At 49.2% G+C, this 26,360-nt stretch overlaps 1 protein-coding gene across 1 annotated transcript in view; it reads left to right on the forward strand.

Moving 5' to 3' along the window:
• LOC121837018 (limbic system-associated membrane protein-like) overlaps positions 1 to 26,360 on the forward strand; it is a 219,352-nt gene that overhangs the window by 121,472 nt on the left and 71,520 nt on the right. The gene's annotated exons all lie outside the window — the stretch shown is intronic.

Genomic DNA, 26,360 nt, shown 5'->3' on the forward strand with positions numbered 1-26,360 from the left:
GATTCTGCGTTCAGTCGGCTGCTAAGTCCTTTTGAATCCCCAGAAGTCAGGTCGCCGATGAAATTTGGGTTGCTTATCAGAAAGTTGGCAGTCATATCTTCTGTAGTCTTTTATTGTGTTTTATCTTAAATAGTGAGAATTGTAATGGTTACTCACTTTTAAGATATTATATACTGTCGCGTATACCTCAAGTTCATGTGATTCTGTAAAGTGCGTGCCAGAGTCGTTTTCCGACATCACTCGGATCCCAACCAATCCCTAGTAAGGTGATGGTTTCGGAACATTCGAGTGAAATCGCGAAAGGACAGTGGTCACCTCCTAAAAATTATCCAGGGGCGAGGACAAAAATGCGGACGGCCAGTTAGTGAGACAGTAGCTCTTTCGTCGCAGTCGCGCGATGTACGGTTCCATTTTGTTTTAGTCGCAGCCACAAGTTCGCCTTATTGAATATGTATGTACGCTTTACTTCACCATACCAACGTTTTAGTTTGTGACCATCCGCTGGAAGTGCTGGGTACGTCGCCCGTACTGAATCCTCGGCATCTTACATGTGCTGCATGTAATGACAAATCTTGCTAACGACCGTCGCCAACGACGCACGACATCGACGCGCAACAGAGAAGCTAGAGGATGAGGGCAAGGGCCCGTGAGTCGACACTCCCTCTCACCAGCAGCTCAGTCCGTGGTCCGGGGAAATGCCGGCAGAAATTGAGGAAGAGGAGGTAACGAGAGTGCGCGGAGTCGTCAGAACACCGCGTTCTGCTTCGAATGATTAGTGGGTTGACGCAAAGCTAGCAGCCTGTGTCTCCACTGCACCGTTCGAACGCGTGCGAACTCGAACGCCGGCGTTCCGTGTTCAAACGCGTTCGACGAGTGCAGTGCAGACAAAAAGCAGCTAACATTGCGTCTACCCGCTAGGCATTCCAAGCAGAGCTCGGTTTTTCTGACGACTCCACACGCTCTCCTCCCCTCCTCTCCCTCAGTTAATGCCAGCATACAATTCCGGTACTTGAGCCATGTCGGGAGCTGTTATTGGACTCTGGACCCCTCGAGGTGCAGTGGGTAGGATAGCACACCGCTTCGGTCTCTGTTTCTTGGCTCACGGGTGTCCTGGGGAAAGGAGGGGGGGGGGGGGGGGGGGGGGGCTATGCAAGACGGCGGGACAAAGGTACCGGGACATCGCCGTCTTGCATAGCCCCCTTGGTTTCGGCCCGCCCTGGACGCGGGCAGTCGAGGGGCTCGTGTCGTCCCTTGTCTTGTTTGTTTATTGCAAGCATCTCAAACACGCTGCCGGCAAGCATTCCGCAGCGGCGGGCCCCCGTCTTTATCTCTCTAACGCTAGAAATTACATGCGCCATAATGGTCTTATGTGATCGATTTCTTCATTTTCACTCGAAATGTACCCCTCCTCCATTGTACTTTATGTACAATGTATATGCTTAAAGTACTTCCCAGCACTGCGTACTGCACTGGCTATAGTGCTCCTCCACAGTGGGTAACAATGTCGCCATGCTCTGGCAGACTAAACTCCTGGGTCGCTAAACTCGTCAAGCACAAAGCTTGGGCTTTGTGCTTGACGTTCGCGGAGCGTGCAGATTGGACTCTCGCAACGATGGCGTCACGCGGGACAAGATGTCAATCATCAAAACTCTCTCGGTGTTCAAATTCAAGCGAGATTGAGAAACACGAAGTCCCAGCGAGCTTCATCAGAGCGCGCGCGAGCAACACCGTGGGGCCAGCCGATTGACCGGCTGCTCTAATGACGTCGCGCCCGCGTGTCCCTACATCCCTACGCCGCATTAAAGTAAATGCTGTCTAGCTTGTTCATAGGCGGCCTGTGAATACTCTGAACTTTCTCGTCGCAAGATCGTTGCGGAAGTTATCAGTGACGACAAGGTGGCGTTTCACAACTTTGGGAAGGAGTTATTTGAAGCCAAAATCTTCGCTTCGGAATCGAGGCAAAGATTTAACTTTGTGATATTGTGGATCCGCGCGCGGTGCGCGCGATTTTAGAGCTCATCTTCCGTCACTGTCAACAACGTTACCGGGGCCAACGAGAGGCTGTGTGGGTAGGGATGTCGGTAGTGTTTGAGGGATGGGGGGGGGGGGGGGGGGGGGGCGAGGGGGTTGGCGAGAAAAGAACCAGGAGAAGGAAAATAAAAAGGGGTACGACCAACACACACACAAACAAACAAACAAAAAATTCGGGGTCAGGACGTGTTGTAGAAAATGTTCGAGAGAGAGAAAGAGAGACGTGGGAGGAGATTGTAGTAAAGAAGGGGGGCACCCCTGCTCCCGAAGTTTTTATTGTACCTTTCTGAAACGTCTGCGCACTATATAGATGGTAGTGGTGTGAGGCTGAGGAGATCGCCTCCCCCCTCCCCCTTTCCTTTACCCCTTTATACCCCTTGCCCCCTCTTTCCAAGCAACTTTGGGGGGGGGGGGGGTGACATTGCCTCCCTCCCCGTCTTCCTGTTTCGACGCACCTCCTTAGACGTGTTCCAACTGAGGGACGACGAAGAACAGAGCAGCGTGCAATCTTTAAAATAATGGTTTTAGAGGTTATGGAAGCAATGCGATTGGGCCTTTCATGAACTCCCGAGCGGCCATGCCAGGACAAAGCGAGAGGTTCGTGCTATGGCATGCAGTGCACAAGCTCGTGCAGTGACGTCCTTTTAAACTTACCACCCTTGATGTCAGGCTGGGGATTATCACCTGTGAACGACAAATTCGATGGTGCGTGTTCAAATTGACGGTATCATGTATTAAAGCATTAGATCGAATTTCAGAAGAGGTATATTCTCGAGTTAGGTCATGGACAGATCATCAACGATGTGTGATCTTGTTCTATTTCAATATACCAGCAAGTTCTGCGGGCAGTGCCGTTTCAAATATTGTTATCACATCAGGTATAGACACAAACAATTCAGTTACATAAACAATGCAAAGCTAAATGTGTCACAGGCAAAACGGCGAGTTAAAATCAAACAGACAGAAGTGGTGTTTTCCTTAGGAAACCTAGAGGTGTCACTTGAAATTTACCCCCTATGCTGGAATGAGTTTGAGGGCCACAGTTTATTTTTGGGAGGGACATATACTCACCAGCGTCGCAGCGGTCCTTAGGTTGAGTGGCTCACTGTGCGAACTTGTGGTTCCAAGTGACGTCAAGGTCTCACCAACGTTTTTATAGTCACTGAAAACTTGAGAATGGCACTGTGTCTCTTTCAAGCGGTCGGTGCTGTGAAAGACCTATGTGGAGGCTCGGCTCTCCATCACCTGAGTGAGTGTGCGACTTAGCATACCAGCTACCGGCTCGTGAACGCCACGTCTCAGCCGCTATTGCCTGGGAATGTCTATTCGGGCGTCGCGTTGGCGGCGAGGTGCACCTGGACAATGGGGATAGCAGCCAGCTTTTCGAGAAGCCATCGGGAGTTGTCCTTTCCAGCGAGAAAGCCAGAACGTCCGCACTTCAGGGTATGATCTTTATATTTCGAAATTCTATTCCTCGGCCGGGACGTAGCCGAAGGAATGACTGTACAGGAGTGACAAGACGACTCTGGTTCAGGGACGCCTGCCTGTGTGCGCTAGGGGCGCGTGCGAGGGTAAGGAATAGGACCGGTGCTCCGACGCTTCAAACTGACGCTTCGCTGACATTGGCTATGGAGTTTATTGCAAGAAGTGTCTACTAAGGACGTGATGAGAAAAAGAGAGAACGCACTCTATTGTGGGACGTGGAGGAAAGTGACTTTTTCACAAGGGCAGCGAGCGGCTGCTAGTGTGTGCTCTCTGACGACGGGAAACCTGTAAATATGTAAACTGAACAGAGTTTATAAGAGAGACCCTAGCTGTTTCTGAGCTTCCCGCCCGAAACCCTTTTCGGTTGCTGGCCTGACCTGGGGAGCTAAACCCGTCAAACACAAAGTTGGGGCCGAAGTTCATGGAGCGCACCGATTGGGCTATTTCGACGATGACTTGGCGCTTTTTTCGCCGGCCTCCAATCGGAGCGCAACCCGAACTTTGGGCTCCAACTTTGTGTTCGACGAGTTTAGGGCCTCTGGCCCGTATCTGCGCATCAGCCTGGAGAGAGAGAGCTCCACGGTCCCAACACTCCAGCCTGCGCTCGTTGTCCCCCGCTAATGCTTTGGCTGCGCTTGCACGCTCGAGGGTCTCGCGAAAGGCCAAAGTGTTATATCTAAGGAAAGGAGTTCGCACGGAAGGTGGGACAACTAAAGCTCTTAGCAGGGGGCGTAGGCGGGGGGGGGGGGGAGGGCACATGGGGCTTTGCCCTTCCCCCTAGGGTAGTAGCCGGGGGGGAGGTGCTTATGGGGCTCTCCTTCCTCCCGAAATCCAGCCGACCCTATAATATATACACATACATTTTGACCCTCCCTCCCCTTCTCCGCACCCCAAGTCATCGACATCACATTCGCCTCAGCTTCTCCCCCCCCCCCCCCCCCCCCGCTCCAAAAAAAATTCCTGGCTACGCCACCGGCTCCTAGCGCCCTGCCGTTCTCATCCTTTCAGTAACCATAGATCCAGTGACGTTTGATGTCAATCCATGGCGCAACGCGACGTAGTTAAGAGACATGACGTCGGTGACATGCGAATTGCAAACTAAGTCACGCACCACCGTGACGTCACGTGACCTGGCGCACGCCTGATTCCTAGTTAGTGGCACGAACCACGTGACATATATAGTCGAGTCCTGATAGATGTAACGGGCAGTATGCTCGCTAAATTTATTTCATGGCGGCACGTTGACGGTGACGCTGCGGCTACAGCTACGCACTTCCAAACTTCGCTTCTGTTACAATGCATTCTGCATTCAAGAAAAAAAAATTACACAAGTTCACTCATGCTGAGGAAGAAACAGGGATCATAGAATCTGCCCCCGAACCACTACCGCTTCCTTTTTTTTAAATATATATAGCAAATTTAGCGGGGAAAATAAAGGACTCGCAACGTCACTTTATCCACTAAATTTAGTGGAGAAACTAAATTGGTAAATAGGTCATGTGAAGTCCATTTTCCCACTACTTTAGCGGGGAGATTGAATGGGTGTGTGGGCCGAGTGACGGCAGGTCACATATGGCGTTAATTTTCCTGGGAAAGTGGCAGTATATAGTATGGCTCATGTGGGATATATTTTCCCGATATATTTAGCGACAGACTGAATCGGTGTATAGGTCTCGTGACGTCAGGTGACGTGACATCAATTTTTTTCTTCTTTCTGTGTATGTGTAACACTTGTTCATCACGCTCGGTTATAACGATTTTCTTGTAGAAAACGACCGTTAAAACACATTCCACGTTAAAACAAAATAAGCAATTTTTACCATCAAGGTTACCCGATACATTAGCCACGTGGAGGCAAACACGTATATATATTCAAAAGGTCGTATAGACCGTGCACAGAGACCAATACGGTCATTGATGGAAGTGAGAGCGCCGACGTCTGAGAACGATACGAGTCTTCCGTCGCAAACCCTCGCGTTTTCTTCTTACTTTGTTTTTCTTTTTTTTTTTTCTTTTCAGGCGTAGGCAGTGGAATGTTGTTTTTTTTGTTTTTTAAATTACAGGGAGGGGGGGGGGGGAGCTTACCTGTCAGCATCCATCCCAGAGCAATAAATGGAAACCCCTGGGACACCTGCCACTTAGCCTCTCGGCAGGGCCTGATTAAGGAGGTTGGGGACGCCATGAACAGCCTTCGGCCAGGGCGGCCTAAGGCTGTTCATGAAGCCCCTAATGATGATGATAATACTGACTATGATTACGATGGTGGTTGTGGTGACTAAAGTAGCAGAACTATGTATATTTCAAATACAAATATCGTTCATTTTTAGATACACCTTTGAAGGTTTTTTTATTGGTAGATTTGATAATCAGAAAATTCAGGTTGCACTTAGTGCAAATAAAGCAAATACGATTGTGGATCAGGGAAATAGTCAATGGACCTTTTCCGAGAAGCGTTCTGCGCACGCGCGAGCGCCCGATGCCAAGCGGCGGAAGTCGGAACGAAAAATCGAGGAAATTCGGAAGGAGGCTGTATATCAGCGAGTAGAACACGTAACTGCAGCATATATATAATTGTGTTACACAAGAAAAGAACGTCGACGAAAAGGAAAACACGACGTTTGGGTGGACGCCACGGATGTTTCTCTTTAAAGTCGCGTTGGGCAGGCGCCGCTGCTCAGAGAGCGAAGAAACTGGTAGCGTAGCTCCCATTATCGATTAATAGCGCAGGTAGGTCACTTCCTCGATTTTTAGTTCGTGCAGCCACCACCTGGTTCCGTCGGTATGTGGAAAATGCCAATCGCTCACTAAGGGGTACAAAACGCAAAGTAATGAACTATTAGGGAAAATATTAAGAGTTTTTGTGCACATTGAGCAGCTCCATAGGTCCGCGTAAACTTCGGTTGAAACGTTGTTAATGATGACTTCGCGTTCCTATGAACTTGTGTGACCCAGTCTACGACCTTATTTATACAGTACGTGTTCCTGACGGCTTGCATAAATTCACCATGATGTTGAGTTAGAGAGATGGCACAGATGACCCCTTGATGTTGAGTAACATGATTACGTGGGCACAAATTACATCATAAAGTAACCGAAATTGTACCCGCAAAATCTCCATAACGAGGAAAAAAAAACGATCCCGTTCCCTAAAGATATGCCTCGCGAGTCGCAACTCAAAAACAGTCCCAAGAATATAGTGTTTTTATTCTAGTGATCGCTCCCATTGATTGAAGCTTGTCTAACTAGACATTTTTAGTTAATTACTGACTTGAACAGTAACAGGACAGACAACAAAGTAATCTTGGTGGTTAACGTATTCAGGGCTCAAACCGCTGCGTCCACACTTGACGAGGGGGCACACTGGTACCACCTATCGGGTAGCAGTGGAACACTAGGCGTTCTCGTACATTTTATTTTCTTTTGCGCATCACACCTTCTTTCATGGCTTAAAAATATTTTTGTCAATGAGTCAGTTCTTATAAGTAGTTCGTTCATTTGAACTCGCAAATACCGCGTAACCTTCGCTGTAGTGAATTTCAGTTCCAAGGTCACCGCGCGTCAGTGTGTTCTCTTACGGTTTTAAGTTTGAACCTCTTAGAATCATAAGAGATATTAAGAGGTTCAAAGGCGCGCGATTCTAAGGCATCGAATGTCTGTGAACAGACCTTAGAAAGCCCTTAAAAAGAAAAAATAATATAATAACAGTCTGGTTGGAACACGCTTGTCGAAAAATTAATTATAGGCGAAAAAAAAACTTTTCTAAGGCAATATTGACGGCGCGAGACGTGATTTAGTCGGCAGTCACCTCCTTTTCACTTGTTTTCTCTCTCGGCATTTGGGGCGCGTGGAGGAAACGTGGATCGGGTTCGCTTTCACGACCGAGATGGTCATTCCGGAATGACCCTTGACGTCATGAACTTCGCGCGCAGAATTTCAAATAAATCTCTCGCCGTTAATATTGCATAAAAAAAATATTCGCGTAAATTTCATTTCTTTACACGCGTGTCCCAACCAGGCTGTTAAAAAAAAAAAAAATAACCTTTTTCTTTTGGGTATCCGAATAGAAAAGGTTAGATGTCAGAAACGTCTTGATATCTGTAAGTAGGGCGGATATTGGAAACGTATCGATATAAGGAGTATGTGTTCTCATCGAAAAAAAAAAAACACGTTTTCATATTGATTGATTATTGGGCTGATCGTGTGCACTATTACTATTATTTCGGATGTTAGATAGAAAATTTCAGTGATACATTAAAATATAAACAAACAAGTAACCACCTAAATTATCGTAGTCATCAAATAATTTCTTTATTTGCAAAAGTGAAGAAGTCATGGAACGATTTTCGTTGCCCGTGACCTTTTTTTTTATTCAGAATAAAATTACCATTTTAGAGCACCTCCATAATATTTCACATCCATTTATGTTTATCATTTAATTTCTTCGCCAACATTACTTTCTCGTTTCTATTTGAAAATACGCAATTCCACCGGAAGTGACCGTTTTTCTGTAATTTTAGAAGTAACATCACCACTTCTATTTTTGTTTATTATTATGCATGTCCAAATAGGAGCTCGGAAAGGCTCATTTGGCGCTATCTAAATTATAGAACCACTGTTAACCCCACTGCCCTCCCCCCCCCCCCCCCCCCCCTTTCCTGAAGATTAAAGAATTCACGTCACTGAACAAAATATAAACGCTTTTTGTGTTGTCATTCGTTAGCCTATGATGATATTCCCGTGAAATAAAAACTTTGGTGGACCCATGGTTGTACTGTCATTCCAAATCATAAGAACGAGCTTTAGGGTGTTTTTTTTTTTTGTTTTTTGTTTTTACAAAAACCGAACAAATCCCGTAAAAGGGTCGGATTCAAACAACGTAAAGCGAAATCTCGCGACGAATGCGAAGAAACCAATGGGAATTTTTAATTAAGTATGCTTCGTCACGTAATTATTTTTGCTGCATCATAAGAAGTATATTACGGCCTTAAACAAATTTAAAATTATTTTACAAAAAATTTAAGATTTTTTTCTCGTTTCTCTGTCATCAAATGCATTGAACGACTAGGCAATGTTCGTGTTGACCATTTTCGGGTCGTTTCCAGTGACTCCAGATACACGGCCACTTTCAAAAAGTCCTCTCTTCGAGCAGAAAAGTAGCCCATTACAACGCCTGGTGCTAAATACAACCGGCTGTTCACGATGTGTGAACATGAAATAGCCCGAATGGCCCTGGAGTACGAAAGTTCTCAGCATCTGGTTTAGAATGGATCTACCATGAACTGCGGAGGTATTTGTTTATTGTATTTTTATTGCATTTTTGTTCCTTTTTGAACCATTAGCGGTTTTTATTGTATTTTTATTGCATTTTTGTTCCTTTTTGAACCATTAGCGGGGAGTTTCTTTCTGTTCTCTGTGCCATGGAAACGTGCACACATAATTACCCTTTTGAAACTTCGGAAATACTCTTCTTTACCGGAAGATTAGCGCCCCATCCCGTTGACTAATTGTTTAGGAAAAAATTACGAGTTACTCCAAAAACAAAACTAGCAGCTTAAATTTTAGAGCAGAATAAAGATTTGGATGCGAACCGATGCGGATTGAGAAGGGTGTAATCAATTTTAGACCGGCTTGTTCGCTTAAAAACATTTCTGCGTGAAGCTTTTGTAAATCCTCAGCATTGCTTTTTGCAATTTATGATTTACGAAAGGCTCACGGCACAACGTGCTTGTGCGCTATCCTTCGGAATCTAGTAGCATGTTCTGTGCAAATCGCATGTTCGTCTGCTTCTTTTGTAGGAGCTACCATACAAAAATGTCCTATGGTCAACGAGAAAAGAGTCAAAGTACAGGCTAGCTGGTGGAAGTCAACCATTTCGTCGTTTACCCTGAGACTAGGGTTTTTTTTGAAGCGCAGAAGTAACAGAAAAAACAGACAGGTCTCAAACTCAGTTATATGTTTATTTCAACAACTTCCTCTTATATAGTTCGTTTTCGTCGTCAACAACCAATCACATACGACTTACTTTGCACCGTGACTTTACAGGTTCCACTCTATCACAAAAGAAGCGGACACTCCCAACGCAGGATATGGGATGTCACAAAAGAAGCGGACACTCCCAACGCAGGATATGGCAGGATATGGGGAAGAGTACATCAAAAGGCAGATTGCCCTACAGTGCAGGAAGAAAAAGGGGAAGACGCAAGAAATCAGGAATAGGTACGCTGTGGTTCCGTATTTTCACGAGGTGTCCCACAATCTTAGAGCATGTGCAAAAAAATATGGCGTGGATGTCGTATTCAGCACGGATTTTAGGTTAGATAGATTGACACCGTTTGAAACGGCTCAGAAGGGCTGTCAGAAGGCGCATAGGGAAAAGTCGGTGCCGTGTAGCGTAGGCGTGGTGTATGAGGTTCCTTTGGCGTGTGGTTTTAAGTATGTAGGCCAAACCTCTCGGTGTTTAAACGATCGTTTAACAGAACACAAAACGAATGTTAAAAATAATGCAGCAAATTCGGAGTTGGCTAAGCATTTGGAGGAGTGTAGAAACTGCACAACGGATTGGTCTGGAACGGATGCAGTTGTTAAGGAAAGGAACGATGTTAAAAGGGTGGTAAGAGAAACAATTAGGATTAGATCGTTGGGAAATTGCATTAGTCAACCTTCCATGCAAATAGGGAACCGCTGCAAGCAATTTTTACCATTTTAAGTGCTTTTTTTTTTAGTTAGTCATCCTGAAAGGCTTCTTTGGTGTGTACTGGTGAGTATTGTCTGTTTTCTACAATTTTGGAGATGACCAGTTTTGAGTGGGATGTTGTTGTGGGCTGTTGTCCTGTTTATTGTGAGGACACAAAAGAGTTGCTTGAAGCTTTGTGAGGCATATCTTCTGCTAGAACCTTTTCACTTGGAAACGTTGGGAGTGTCCGCTTCTTTTGTGATGGAGTGGAACCTGTAAAGTCACGGTGCAAAGGACAAGTCGTATGTGATTGGTTGTTAACAACGAAAACGAACTATATAAGAGGAAGTTGTTGCTATAAACGTATAGCTGAGTTTGAGACCTGTCTGTTTTTTCTGTTACTTCTGCTCTTCAAAAAAAAACCCAGTCTCAGGGTAAACGACGAAGTGGTCCTATGGTCGGCTATAAAAAATTCTTTGTATGGTCGGCTTTAGCTGTATGGCCCAATTAGCTGAAAAATTTTCTATGGCTGTCTTTAGCATTTTTATGGTCGTCTTTATGGGCCTCTAGCTTTGTCTACGGCCCTGTCGCTGTCCAGCCGTAGCGCTCTTTAGCTTTTCTAATTGTTGGCTAAAGACTTCTCTATGGCTTTCCCTATAACTCTCTTTAGCCAGCAAACCCTAAAAAAAATTTTGACTTCAGGTTCTTCCCGATTTGTGAACGCTACATGGTGTATGTATATCTATGTATAGATATACGTGTAAATCCATACATACATATCTGAACACACTGAACAAAAGCAGAACACTTCCCCACACAGCAGCAACAACGCAGATGTACAAACGCTATGTTCGCACTAGCTGTATATATGGCAGTCTAATTTTTGAAACCGACTTTGCCGGTGACCCATCATTTGTCGCTAAAACACGGAGAGGCGGAGCAAATATTACTCGTACTTAATACATTATTTGAATTGTCTCTTGGAATAGCCCACATCTCTTCATTCAAAACCCTGAAAAAAACAAATGTAGATCATTAGCCTAATTAACTAAAATTTATTAATTATATTTTTGATAAGCTTCATAAATCACGTTGACAATGCAGTGATGACATGCAGTACACTGGTACTGAAGATTGCAATCAATCTATTGCTTCATTGCAGTGTTCGGCGCCAGTGTAAGTTATTTTCACTTTTGGGGGGTAATAATTAATTTTAATTGATGCACAAGTATTTTAATAGATTTTTCAAACAAACAATATTACTGGTTTTCACGACTCGTTGCAGTTGCAACAGCAGAGAACATATCTTGGGTCGTGGTTGGTCACCGGCCTGACAGAAATTTAGTATTGATTTAATTTTCTAACGTGGAGCGTTTTTACTAAAAAAAAGTAAGCGTCGGTAGCGAGTTTCTGTAGGCGTGGAAAGAAAATTTATTGGTTCTTAGTCTTTAGACCTGGGACCATAAATTTTTCTATAGACGGGTAAGACATTTTTTTTTGGTTTTCAGTCTTTAAACGTGGTCGAAGGAGTTTTCTATAATCGGGAAAAGAACATTTATTGGATCGCTGTCTTTAGACAGGGGGCCATATAATTTTCTATAGGCGTATATATAAATTTTATTGTTCCCTAGTCTTTAGGCTCAGGGCCATAACATTTTCTATAGACGGTTAAAGACAATTTTTTGGTTCCAAGTCTTTAGACATGCGGCCAAAGAATTTTCAAGAGGCGGGTAAAGAAAATTTATTGGTTCCCGGTCTTTAGGCACAGGGCCATAGATTTTTCTATAGCTGGCTGTAGCTGTCTTCATGGACTTCTATGGCCGACCATAGAGGGTGCCGCGACCAGGGCTGAGAAAGCAACGCTCGGTCACGGACCTCCAGAAAGTTCTCGTTTATTCATGTACCGCTCGTAACTTCTATCATTTATTCCTGCTTTTGTTTTCTAGAAAGTGCGTGTTCATTCTCGCCCGATCACGCGACGCTCGAGCCGCTTTCGCCGAATCTTCGAGATGGCGACGCACTCTAGATAAGAGGCCGCCCGCGATCTTGTCGAGTCAGTTTTCGCCCCAGCGTTCGACTCCGCTGACACGCCGACTTCGACGCCCGCGACGCTCTGCTTTCTTCTGTTTCCTTCTTTATTTTTGGCACAAGTTCGCCACATTAAACGTTTATTTATTTCTGTTCATTTCTTGTTTATTCGTCACCACCCGTGACATTCTGGTGGAGGTGGGGGGTAATCACATGTCCGTACGGCGCAGCCCTCAAAGTTCCCGCAGTACAAGTCCAAACCCCAGCTCCGGAGGACCCGACGAAGACCAGATCGAGACCCGGTCAAGTCGCCGCATCCGAGGTCTACCCCCGGAACACGGACTTCTGCCACCCACGACCAACCCGAAGACGACGATGGCCAACCAGGCGCAGACCCCGGCCGCTTCTGCCGTTGTGTACCTGCCGGTCGCACCCAAAACTCCAACGCCTTTCCACGGAGACGTCCACGAGGACGTTGAAGACTGGCTGCAACACTACGAACGTGTAGCCCGCCACAACGGATGGACGACTGAACAATGCCTCCACAATCTCTACTTCGCGCTTGAAGGAACTGCGAGGCATTGGTTTGAAAACCACGAAGCGTCCTTCACTACGTGGGAGTCCTGCGCCGCGGAATTGAAGCGAACGTTCCTCAACCACCACCGTCGGCAGCGAGCGGAGGACCTTCTCCAAACAAGGGTGCAGGGCCCCAACGAAAGCGTGACCAGCTTCGTAGAGGATGTCATGCGCCTATGTGCCCGAGCCGATCCGGAGGCGGCCGATGAGAAGAAGCTTCGCGTCCTCATGCGTGGCGTGAAGGCTGAAATTTTTGGGGGCCTTATCCGCCATCCCCCAACAACCGTCGACGGTTTTGTGGCTGAAGCCACTGACATCGAGCGAGCGCTGTCGGCCCGAGCAAGCCATTACCATCGACTCGCCGGCGTGCCTGCTCCTCGAACCGCCGCATCTTGCCGACTAGACCTGAACGCCACCGGTGTCGACGGCCTTCGGGAAATCGTCCGCGACATCGTCCGGGAGGAGCTCCGCAAGCTTCTGCCTGCTGCCAACCAGCCGGCTGAGCTGTCGATCGCCGAAGTGGTGCGCGAAGAAGTCCAGCGAGCAATTCAACCGGAGGCTCCTGCCAGCGTAGCACCACCCGAAGAGCCCGCCCTGACCTACGCCGCAGTGGCCCGACGGCCACCGCCGCCTCGCCGCACCTATGTCACGCCGCCCCGACGTCAGTCTCCTGCGCCGCAGCACGACCGACGCCACGACGACCAGGTCCAGTACGCCTGCCCGGAGCCTCGCGCACCCCGCAAGACCGACGTGTGGCGAACGCCCGACCGACGCCCTCTGTGCTTCCATTGCGGGGAAGCGGACCACACCTACCGCCGATGCCCATACCGACGACTCGGGCTACGCGGGTTCCACCCGAGCGACCCGCGCCCCCGGTATGGTGAACGCCCTCGGGAGATCGACGAGTACCTGCGACGACCCCAGTCCCCCGAGCCTGCGTCCCGCCGAGAGTTCCGGTCGCCGTCACCGCGACGTCCAGCTTCGCCGATGCACCGACCGCGACGTGAAAGCCTGTCCCCCCTCGCTCCTCGCCGGGGAAACTAGGCGCGGCAACCCCTGGAGGTGGAGTTGCCGAAGACGACCGACGCCAAGATCCTCCACGAACGTCGGTGGGCCCCCACTCGAACGCTACCAGAGACCAAAACGACGCCGCTGCAGTGGTGTCCAATAACCTAAACGTCGTCATCGACGGCCACGACGCATCTGCACTCGTGGACACCGGAGCAGACTACTCAGTCTTGAGTGGGAGGCTCTCTCGCCGCCTTCGAAAAGTCATGACGCCGTGGGATGGACCACAAATAAGAACCGCCGGAGGACACCTGATTACACCAGTCGGGAGATGCACCGCTCGCGTCGAGATTCACGGCGAAACATGCCCTGTGAAGTTCGTCGTTTTGCAAGACTGTTCGAGGGACGTCATTCTCGGAATGGACTTCCTGTGTGAATACGGCGCCATCATCGACCTTGCGGAGAACAAGCTGACGCTTCGGAAGCCTGCCCCATCGGTGGAAAATACCAAACCGACGTTAGCTGCAGTGCGAGTCCTCGCCAGCCACGTAAACCTGCCGCCGCTGTCGAGTGCCTTTGTGCCCGTCGGGACCGAAGGAGCCACCTGCGGTGTAGCACTGCTGGAAGGAAGCGTCCAACTTCTCCTCGGACGAGGGATTGGCATTGCAAGAGGCGTAACTGAGCTCCAGGACGGGCGTACAGTAGCCCTTGTCACCAATTTCCGGCAAGAGTCGCAGCACCTTACAAAGGGTACAACTGTGGGCTACGTCGAGGAAATTGAAGACTCAGCCGCGATCGCCGTGATCTCAGAAGACGCCTCTCCGACGCAGAACAAGACAATCACGTCCTCAGAGCTCGACATCGACCCATCCCTCCCAGCAACACAACGACGACAACTTCGTGACCTTCTCGCCGAGTTCAGTGAGTGCTTCTCCACGTCGTCGAAAGTGCGCCAAACGACGGTTGCGAAACATCGGATAATTACTGATGACGACGCACTCCCTGTGCATCGGCCGCCGTACAGGGTCTCTGTGAAAGAAAGGGAAGCCATCCAGCAGCAGGTACAAGAAATGCTTGACGACGACATTATCCAGCCCTCAAGGAGTCCGTGGGCTTCACCGGTAGTCCTGGTGAAAAAGAAAGACGGGACTCTTCGGTTCTGCGTGGACTATCGCCGACTGAACGCCGTAACAAAAAAGGACGTCTACCCACTGCCACGCATCGACGACACCCTGGACCGACTACGCCACGCCCGATACTTTTCGTCGATGGACTTGAAGAGCGGGTACTGGCAGATTGAGGTCGACGAACGAGATCGTGAGAAGACGGCCTTCGTCACGCCGGACGGACTGTATGAGTTTAAAGTAATGCCGTTCGGGCTGTGCACAGCGCCGGCAACCTTCCAGCGCGTTATGGACACCGTCCTTGCCGGCTTGAAATGGCAAAGCTGTCTCGTCTACCTCGACGATGTTGTGGTCTTCGCAAGCGAATTCGACGAGCACCTGAGACGACTGCGAGCCGTGCTACAGGCCTTCAAAGCTGCTGGGCTGACCCTCAAGCCTTCCAAGTGTCGGTTCGCCTATGGTGAGCTCAAATTCTTGGGCCACGTCGTGAGTGCTCAGGGTGTAAGCCCTGATCCCGCCAAGACGTCCGCTGTCGACGAGTTCCCGAAGCCATCAGACAAGAAGACCGTTCGAAGATTCCTTGGGCTGTGCGCCTATTACAGACGTTTCGTTCGTGACTTTGCGCAAATTTCTGCACCGCTGGCGCATCTGACGAAAGACGACGTGCAGTTCCAGTGGGGAGAGGAGCAAGAGCAAGCGTTCGACGAACTCAAGCGAAGGCTCCAGTCGCCCCCTATCCTCGGACATTTTGACCAGTCGGCGGAGACTGAAATCCACACGGACGCCAGCAATACCGGTCTCGGTGCGGTACTCGTTCAGCGACAAGAAGGGGCAGAGAGAGTAATCGCTTACGCAAGCCGGGCGCTGTCTAAGGCAGAACAAAATTATTCAACGACCGACAAAGAATGTCTTGCTGTCGTCTGGGCGATAACCAAGTTCCGCCCGTACTTGTACGGGATCCCGTTTCGCGTGGTCACAGACCACCACGCCCTCTGCTGGCTCGCAAACCTCAAGGATCCGTCCGGACGCCTCGCCCGCTGGAGCCTTCGACTGCAGGAATTCGACGTAACCATTGTGCATAAGTCCGGCCGCAAGCATAATGACGCTGACTGTTTGTCTAGGGCTCCAGTCGAACCTCCAATCTCCGGCGCGGACGACGATGACGACGCCCGTTTTCTAGGCGCACTTGACGCTACCGACATGAGGGCACTGCAACGCGACGACGCGGAACTTAGCTCCGTGATCGACAGCCTCGAAGGTCGAGGAGGCTCTGTCCCACGGGTCTTTTCTCGGGACCTGCCGAGCTTTGTTCTGCGGCGAGGCGTGCTCTTCAGAAAGAATTTCGGTACCAGCGAAACCCCCTGGCTACTGGTTGTCCCCGCCAGCCTCCGAGAAGAAATTTTTCAAGCGTGCCACGACGACCCAGCGGCCGGACATCTCGGCTACAGCAGGACCCTTGCCCGGATTCGTGACAAGTACTACTGGCCAAAGCTTCCGAAGACCGTCCATCTCTACACACGATCGTGCCATGAGTGCCAGCGACGCAAGAAACCACCGTCAAAGCCAGCAGGTCTCCTTCAGCCGATTACCCCGCCAACCAAGCCCTTCCAGCAAATTGGAATGGATTTGCTGGGTCCTTTTCCACCGTCGACGATGGGGAACCACTGGATAATCGTCGCCACCGATTATCTCACTCGTTACGCCGAGACGAAAGCCCTTCCTTCGGGGACTGCTGTCGAAGTCGCCAAGTTCTTCATCGAGTCCATCGTCCTCCGCCATGGCGCCCCCGAAGTACTGATCACAGACCGAGGGTCATCGTTTATGGCACAGTTGACCCAAGAGATCCTGCGTCTAAGCCACACGGAACACCGTCGAACAACGGCATACCATCCGCAGACCAACGGGTTGACGGAGCGGCTCAACAAAACAATCGCCGACATGGTCTCTATGTAAGTACGTCGACGTGGAGCACAAGACCTGGGACGAAGTGCTGCCCTACGTCACGTTCGCCTACAACACAGCCGTGCAAGAGACCACAGGAGTGACGCCCTTCCAGCTGGTGTATGGCCGGGCGGTGACGACTATGCTAGACTCAATGTTGCCGCACGAGTCAGTCAATGACGGGAGCGATGACGCCCAGGTGGTTGCTCAACGGGCAGAAGAGGTCCGCCAGCTAGTCAGACTACGAATTCAAGACCAGCAACATGTCGACGCTCACCGGTATAATCTTCGTCGCCGCGACGTCCACTTCCAGCCCGGAGACAGAGTTTGGGTGTGGACGCCGATTCGTCGTCGCGGTCTCAGCGAAAAACTCCTGAAGCGCTACCTTGGGCCCTACAAGATCATCCGACGCCTCGGCGATCTGAACTACGAAGTTCTACCCGACGGAACGCGCCCATCTGCAAGACGTCAGCCGCGACCCGAGGTGGTGCATGTCGTCCGGCTGAAGCCGTATTACGAACGATAGGACTCTCCACTCTCGTCGACGAGTGAACTGTGGACTGTGAACTCCGGCTAGCAATTCTGCTGTCCTTTTGTTTTTTTGTTTTCCGGTTTTGTGCTGCATCGGGACGATGCACTTTTAAAGGGGGGGGGATAAACAAGAAATGAACAGAAATAAATAAACGTTTAATGTGGCGAACTTGTGCCAAAAATAAAGAAGGAAACAGAAGAAAGCAGAGCGTCGCGGGCGTCGAAGTCGGCGTGTCAGCAGAGTCGAACGCTGGGGCGAAAACTGACTCGACAAGATCGCGGGCGGCCTCTTATCTAGAGTGCGTCGCTATCTCGAAGATTCGGCGAAAGCGGCTCGAGCGTCGCGTGATCGGGCGAGAATGAACACGCACTTTCTAGAAAACAAAAGCAGGAATAAATGATAGAAGTTACGAGCGGTACATGAATAAACGAGAACTTTCTGGAGGTCCGTGACCGAGCGTTGCTTTCTCAGCCCTGGGCGCGGCATTATCCCCCCCCCCCCCCCTTTAAGAAATAAACAGGAATAAATAAACGTTTAATGTGGCGAACTTGTGCCAAAAATAAAAGGGTACAAAAGAAAGATAATAACAGAGCGTCGCGGGCGTCGAAGGCGGCGAAGCAGCACGATCAAACGCTGAGGCGAGACTGACTCGACAAGGTCGCGGGCGGCCTCTTATCTAGAGTACGTCGCTATCTAGAAGATTCGGCGAAAGCGGCTCGAGCGTCGCGTGATCGGGGCGAGAATGAACACGCACTTTCTAGAAAACAAAAGCAGAAGATACATGGATATAAATAATAGAAGTTACGTGCGTGCGCTACATGAATAAACGGGAACTTTCTGGAGGTCCGTGACCGAGCGTTGCTTTCTCAGCCCTGCGCGCGGCATTACTCCCCCCTTTAAAAGTGCATCGCCCCGATGCAGTGTAAAACAAACCAAAATAAAAAAGAACGATAAACTCAAGAGTCTTTTGGAGCATGCACATAAAGTCCACAGTCCTATCGAGCGTAGTACGGCTTCAGGCGCACGACGTGGACGACCTCAGGTCGTGGTGGGCGGCGTGACGATGTTCGTGTTCCGTCGGGCATCACCTCGTAGTTCAGCTCGCCGAGGCGACGAAGTACCTTGTATGGTCCAAAGTACCGTTTCAGCAGTTTCTCACTGAGGCCGCGGCGACGGATGGGCGTCCAAACCCACACCCTGTCTCCGGGCTGGAAGTGAACGTCCCTGCGACGAAGGTTGTAGCGGCCCGCGTCGGCGCGTTGCTGGTCTTGAATCCTGAGTCGGGCGAGCTGGCGGACTTCTTCGGCCCGTTGAGCAACCACCTGGGCGTCGTCGCTCTCACTGTCAGCTGGCTCATGGGGCAGCATCGCGTCCAGCATGGTCGTTACTTTGCGCCCATGCACCAGTTGAAAGGGTGTCACTCCAGTGGTCTCTTGTACGCCCGTGTTGTAGGCAAATGTGACGTACGGCAACACCTCGTCCCATGTCTTGTGCTCCACGTCGACGTACATGGAGATCATGTCGGCGATGGTTTTGTTGAGTCTCTCCGTCAGCCCGTTGGTCTGCGGGTGGTACGCCGTGGTGCGACGATGGCTGGTGTGGCTGAGACGAAGGACTTCTTGCGTCAGCTGGGCCATGAATGATGATCCACGGTCTGAGATCAGGACTTCGGGAGCGCCGTGCCGGAGGACAATGGACTCGATGAAAAACTTGGCGACTTCAACAGCCGTTCCTGATGGAAGGGCTTTTGTCTCGGCGTACCGCGTGAGATAATCGGTTGCGACGATTATCCATCGGTTTCCTTGCGTCGACGGTGGGAAAGGTCCGAGTAAATCCATACCGATTTGCTGGAATGGGGCAGATGGCGGCGCAATAGGCTGAAGAAGTCCTGCCGGTCTCGTCGGTGGCTTCTTCCTTCGTTGACACTCGTGGCAAGATCGGGTGTAGTGGTGTACTGTCTTCGCAAGCTTGGGCCAGTAGTACTTTTCGCGTATCCTCGCAAGAGTCCTGCTGTAACCAAGGTGTCCCGCCGTCGGGTCATCGTGGCAGGCTTGAAAAATTTCTTCTCGAAGACTGGAAGGGATCACCAACAGCCACGCCGTGTTGCTGTCGCTGAAGTTCTCCTTGTACAGTACGCCTTGTCGGATGGAGAAGGTTGGCAGTGTTCGAACAAAACCGCGGGGAACGGCGCTTCCTTGCCCCTCTAGGTGTTTGATGAGTGCTCGCAGCTCAGGGTCGTCTCGTTGGAGTGCTGCCATGTCGCTTACATCCAGAGCGCCGAGGAAACACTCATCGTCGTCCTCTTTGGTGCAGGCAGGACCGGCCTCGACTGGGGCCCTTGACAGGCAGTCGGCGTCATTGTGCTTCCGGCCGGACTTGTACACCACGGCCATGTCGAACTCCTGCAGTCGTAGGCTCCACCGAGCGAGGCGTCCGGAGGGGTCCTTCAGATTCGCCAGCCAGCAGAGCGAGTGGTGGTCTGTGACTACGCGAAAAGAACTTTCATACAAATATGGGCGAAACTTTGTTATTGCCCATACGACAGCGAGGCACTCCTTTTCGGTCGTTGAATAGTTCCTCTCCGCTTTAGACAGCGTCCGACTTGCGTATGCGATAACTCGCTCGGCTCCGTCCTGCACTTGGACTAGTACCGCACCCAGTCCGGTGTTACTGGCGTCGGTGTGGATCTCGGTTTCAGCAAACTGGTCGAAATGGCCAAGAATCGGGGGCGTCTGGAGTCTTCGTTTGAGCTCGTCGAATGACCTCTGGTGTTCTTCTGTCCACTCAAACTTTACGGCGTCCTTCGTGAGGTGTGTCAGCGGTGCGGATAGCTTGGCGAAGTCTCGAACAAAGCGCCTGTAGTAGGCACAGAGTCCGAGAAATCTTCTCACGGCCTTCTTGTCAGACGGCGGCGTAAATGCAGCTACGGCGCGGGTCTTCTCGGGGTCAGGTAGAACACCCTTGTTGTTCACGACGTGGCCAAGGAACTTTAGTTCCCCATAGGCGAACCGGCATTTTGTTGGCTTGAGTGACAGGCCGGCGGTCTTGATGGCTTGAAGCACGGCTCGAAGTCGTCTGAGGTGTTCGTCGAAATCTCGTGAGAATACCACGACATCGTCCAGGTAGACGAGGCAGCTCTGCCATTTCAGACCTGCCAGCACGGTGTCCATGACGCGCTGGAAGGTGGCTGGTGCTGTACAAAGTCCGAACGGCATCACTTTGAATTCGTATAGTCCGTCGGGAGTGACGAAGGCAGTTTTCTCCCGGTCACGTTCGTCGACTTCAATCTGCCAATAACCACTCTTCAGGTCCATCGACGAAAAATATCGGGAGTGGCGCAGTCGGTCTAACGTATCATCGATGCGGGGGAGCGGATAGACGTCCTTCTTTGTCACGGCGTTCAGTCGACGATAGTCCACGCAGAACCGCAGGGTTCCGTCCTTCTTCTTTACAAGGACGACTGGGGACGCCCATGGGCTCCTTGAGGGTTGAATGATGTCGTCGTCGAGCATCTCCTGGACTTGATCTTGAATCACTTTCCTTTCCTTTAAGGAGACCCGATACGGCGACTGGTGGACAGGAAGTGCGTCGTCGTCGGTAACAATGCGATGTTTCGCCATTGGTGTTTGGCGAATCTTTGATGTCGTGGCAAAACAGTCACTGTATTCGGCAAGGAGATCAATCAGTTGCCGGCGCTTCGTAGCTGGGAGCTCGGGGTCAATGTCGAGCGGCGGCGGCGTCGTGCTTTTCTGCTGTGGCGACGAGGTTTCCTCGGAGATTGCGGTGACCACCGCTGGCGCTTGAAGCTCCTCGACGTGGCCCACGGTGGTACCCTTCGTTAGGTGCTGCGGCTCCTCTCGAAAGTTCGTCACAAGAACAGTTGTACGTCTTTCTTGGAGATCCGTTACGCCTCTTGCGACGCCAATTCCTTTTTCGAGGAGCAGTTGGACGCTGCCTTCCAGAAGAGCTTCACCGTGCATGGCGGCGTCGGCCATAACGGTGACGAAAACACTCGACCGCGGCGGTAGGTTCACATGGTCGGCGATAACTCGGATCGCGGTTGATGTTGTGTTGGTCTCCACCGGCGGTAAAACAGGTTTCCGCAGCGTCAACTGGTTTGCCCCGAGGTCGATGACGGCGCCATACTCGCAGAGAAAGTCCATTCCGAGGATAACGTCCCTCGAACAGTCTTGCAGAACGACGAACTTCACAGGGCACGTTTCACCGTGGATCTCGACGCGAGCAGTGCATCTCCCGACTGGCGTGATGAGATGTCCTCCGGCGGTTCGTATTTGGGGTCCATCCCACGGCGTCATGACTTTTCGCAGGCGGCGAGAGAGCCTCCCACTCAAGACTGAGTAGTCTGCTCCGGTGTCCACGAGTGCCGATGAGTCGAGGCCGTCAATAACAACGTTTAAGTTGTTGGACACCGAAGCAGGAGCGTCGTTGTGATGCGTATCGTCGGGAGAGTGGGAGCGCTCCGTCGTTCGTGGAGGCTCTTTACGTCGGTCGTCTTCGGCAACTCCACCTCCAGGGGTTGCCGCGCCTAGTTTCCCCGGCGAGGAGCGAGGGGCGACAGGCTTTCACGTCGGGGTCGGTGCATCGGCGAAGCTGGACGTCGCGGTGACGGCGACCGGAACTCTCGGCGGGACGCAGGCTCGGGGGACTGGGGTCGTCGCAGGTACTCGTCAATCTCCCGAGGGCGTTCACCATACCGGGGGACAATGGACCCATAACGGGTGATAGCCTGCCATATAATTTTCCATAGACGACCGTAGACCATTTTTTATGGGATATATGCTGACGTCAGGACGCCAAGCTTTGATTGGCTCTGATGAAGGATAGTGGGTAGACCTCAAGGCAGCTTGCTTTGTGGCCTCCCACTATCCTTCAATCAAAACCTATCAGAGCTCGACGTTCTGATGTCAGCACAACCCCATGCAAAAGAAGCAGACAAACTTGTTCTCCGTATTGAATGGCGATCCACAGGGAAGTAAACTGAGTGTTGTGATGTTTGCAATTAATGTAAAATGTATATTTTGGAGCATTAATACAACCATCGATTTTTATTCGCTGTACATGAGAGACGTACAAACCGCATTGTCTTCATGCAGTCTCTCGAGTGGTGAACATTATTTACAACTTAAATAAACATAATTGGTCAGCGGGCCAATCAAAATAGCTTACGGTCTTCACCAACAAAATAGGTCTGTGTGTCTTTTTTTACCATGCCAAACAGTCACAAGATTCAAGCTTGCTATTGAGTACATTGATAATTTTGTTAATCATGTATACCATTTTAGTGGGTATTTTTGACAGAAAGCGTACCTTAATGGCTCATCCTAGGGAGCTCAAGCCCACGTGCCTTATAATTATAAAACTTATAATATTAAAGTACTCTCCTAGATGCCCTGGGGGTTCGAAAGGAGGCGCCTTAATTCTGCGATAGTATAGACGTCTCGTCTCATTTCACCTCAACTCAGATGCACTCATGCACAGATGAACCACGCCCGTCTGTATTGAAAATGCTGTGCCTTATGCATGGGAAATTCCGAACGTCACTAGTCCTGAGTTCGTATTAGCAACGTACTGGAAAAAGGAAGATACTATCCGAGCTTATACTGCAGTGACAATGTCTGGAAAAAGGAAGACACTATCCGAGCTTATACTGCAGTGATAAACAATGATGCCGCAAACATTTTTATTAAGAACCTGAGGTTTGAAGACCGAACCAAGGGGCTCGAAAGGTTTCAAAAGGCTTCGCACATTCGACTTTAACGCATCACAAAATTCAAAAATCGGGTTTTTTGCGCTAAAATTTTTAATATTTCGAATTTTCGAATTTGTCGCGATAAGAAATTTGACGATTTTTAAATATTCCACCCCGGTACGTTTAAAGTTCGACAAACATTGAACTTCTGAGCAAAAGTTCGACGAAGTTCGAGCCAACTTTACCCTCTAAAATTTGAGAAGATATAGATGTATGGCAAATTGCTAGGCAATTGTAAGAAGTAAGATGGTGCATGCGAGCTGTTTAAAAATGTAATGTTTTCGCCCGTTCTTTTTTGTCATTTCAAGGTTTTTAAATTTATAAGGCAATTCTGTTGCATATGTGAAACGTCATAGCATCATAAACTTTTATATCATCGTTCAGCAGTAAGTCTGGCCAGTTCACACAGACGCCCACGTTCACGGCGCTCTTCAACAGATAATTTAACTCGTGACATGTGTACATGTGACATAATAAACCTCGCGATCTTTCAGAGCCTTCCAACCCACTCTTTCTTTCCCACCTCGCCTTCTTGCATACCTCTCCTCGTCAATTCACCTCTGGTCACATGACCTCCTCGTTTATCAATTTGCGTGGAGCACCTCACTCCTCAACCTCCCCCTCCCCCGCCCACCAATCAATATCGGGCCTCGCGGCCACGCTTTTATCCAGGCTTCACTTATGGGCTTCACGAAATTCGGAATGCCTAGCCGAAGAATGTTTCACGTTATTATAAATACTGTGTGGAGTGGACAGGAAACAATACGAAATCTCTGTTAGCCGATCATGAGTGTTTCTACCAACGATCCGCTTGGGATGGCCTCGGCGCCTTGGCCTCGTACACCAAATATCTCCTCCGGATTTCGCACAAAACCTCTTTCATGTAAAACTCGGTAGGTTGCTCCGACTTAATGTGGGGCTACCAACGAATCCCAGGTCTGCAGGATTTAAATTTGACCGAATCGTTTCCGTTGTTCCTAAATGCAAATCCCTCGATTCTCTCGTGTGAGCGGATGGTCGGTGAAACGCGCGCGCAGACAGCGACGCCGACACGCGACAGTAAACACTGGATTGGCGCTTGCTTCATTGTCCTTAGTAGTCGCCTGCCTTTTCGTGTGGCCAATATTTAGAAACAGCTGTAGTAAGCCTATTGCCCCGATCAGCTGTCACGCGTCGTCTTGTGTATTTTCTCGTTTTATGCCAAGTTTGCAAAGACATAGGAGGACGCCCAAGGTTTTTCGCTGAACTGTTTAACAAGTCCAAAGCTTCTTTTATGAGTTCAGATATATAAAGAGAAGTGCACTGAGTAGCACAGTACTGAGAAGAGATGCGACTTTGCGGCATAAAAACACGTGTAAACTTTTGAGTGAAATTTGCAATTTGTTTAAATTACGCCAAGAAAACTTAACTTGAAACTGCGCAATTTGATCTCTATTGGTGAGCTTCACAGTTTTTTAACCTAAATGTGAAACGTCTGAACTTGTTTAACCTGTGCCTCAAAGAAATTTGAAATCTTCGAATTTGTCGAACTTGAAACATAGAAATGTCAGTCTTAAATTGTTCTACTTTTATTAGTAAATGAATTTAAAATCTTTGAACCTGAAATTTCAGAAACCTTAACATTTTTAAACTTTACAAGTTCGAATATTAAAAAGGATCTGATTTTTCAAAACCTTTCTAGCGAAATGCTGAGGAAGTCCGCGGTATCTTTAGGTATGAAGTTAAATCTTGTCCTAATCCTTGCGTTTATGAGATTGTGTTTTATTATTTAATTTATTACCAGCAAGCGTTGATGTGCCCTTTTATAATTAACATTCGCCAATAAGTTTCTCACCGATATTTCATTTATCATTAGAGCATTTCGCGTAGTTAAGGCATACTATTTTTTACCGTTTTTTACCCTTTCTGACGCTACCGATGTGTTTAATTAGAACTACAACGCTGTTATTTTGAACTTTATACATACCATATTCATTGTATTCCAGCTTTCCTTCCTGCAAATCCACCGTTTAGGATATGGCTATTTGTAACAGTTCTAAGTTCTATAAAAATCGGGAATTTTTTTTTTTTTACCATAGGTTTTTAAAAGCCCACCTGTGTTGTTTTTGAGACATAAAAATCCCAATCATCATTATGTAGACACAAATGTTAAGACGTATAGGCAGCATCAAACAGATTATCTCGCAATTCATTAATTTTGGAGGAAGGGCTTGCCTGAAGGTCTCCGCACTTCTAAAAATACATACTACTCCGTCCTCATTAGACATCAAAACTGCATCTGAACAGCTCGCGAGTGAAAAAATAGGGCTAATTATCAATCGATGTTGGTACAAGTTAAGAATAGGGCCCATCCCAAACCGAACACCTGCCCTCGCACAACGGCTCGTCGTTGCTTGAATATCAATTAGCCACCAAACTCGGTACGTTCGTGCTAAAAGCGGATTCAGAGTTGAAGACGCTCAGATATTAATTCTTTTTTCAAAGCCGCTCTACGCGCTGGAGCTACCTCGAAGTATTCTAATGAATGCAGCTCCGTCTGATTCTCTGCGACCTTGCGGCTTCCCTTCATGTTGCAGAGTGCAAGTCCAATTAACGATAAAGGGAAATCCCCGCTAACGTTAGAGCATTGTATTCGGTTGAAAGTGGTCCTCAGGGACACTCATACGCACAACTCATTTTAACATGCTCTAAGATTAGTTGTTCCTTCCGTTCAATATTTGGGCAACAACGCCGGCCTATATTTTTTTTTTATTGGGAGAAAGAGGAAGAGAGAAGGAAGGCTTGTGAAAGAGTAAATTACTAATCTGAGTGTCATAACGAAAGGCCAAATGGTCATCATTAGAGTGTGCGTGTGTGTGTGTGGGGGGGGGGGGGGGGGGGGTTGGAGGGGGGAGAACAACTGACGAGAGATAAAATGGGAATGTGATACTTTCTTTTGCTCGAGTATGCGCGTCGACATAAAGACAGTTGAATTTGCATGTAGCAAATAATGAAGACCATAGTCGCGAGGGAGCAAGGGTTATACACACAAACCCTTTAATCACTAAAACGTGCCGTCCGTCGCCGGTTGCAAAAACAACGGTCGTTTCCTCTTTTCCACATGGCAGAAAAACGAAAGCGGCAAAATCAGAATACCTGGCACAGTTCCTACCCCATCTTTTAGTTTTCAAAACACGACAGGCGGTCATTAAT

This window comes from Ixodes scapularis, unplaced genomic scaffold, assembly GCF_016920785.2.
Source record: "Ixodes scapularis isolate PalLabHiFi unplaced genomic scaffold, ASM1692078v2 PGA_scaffold0__279_contigs__length_252992795, whole genome shotgun sequence".
Lineage (NCBI taxonomy): Eukaryota > Metazoa > Arthropoda > Arachnida > Ixodida > Ixodidae > Ixodes > Ixodes scapularis.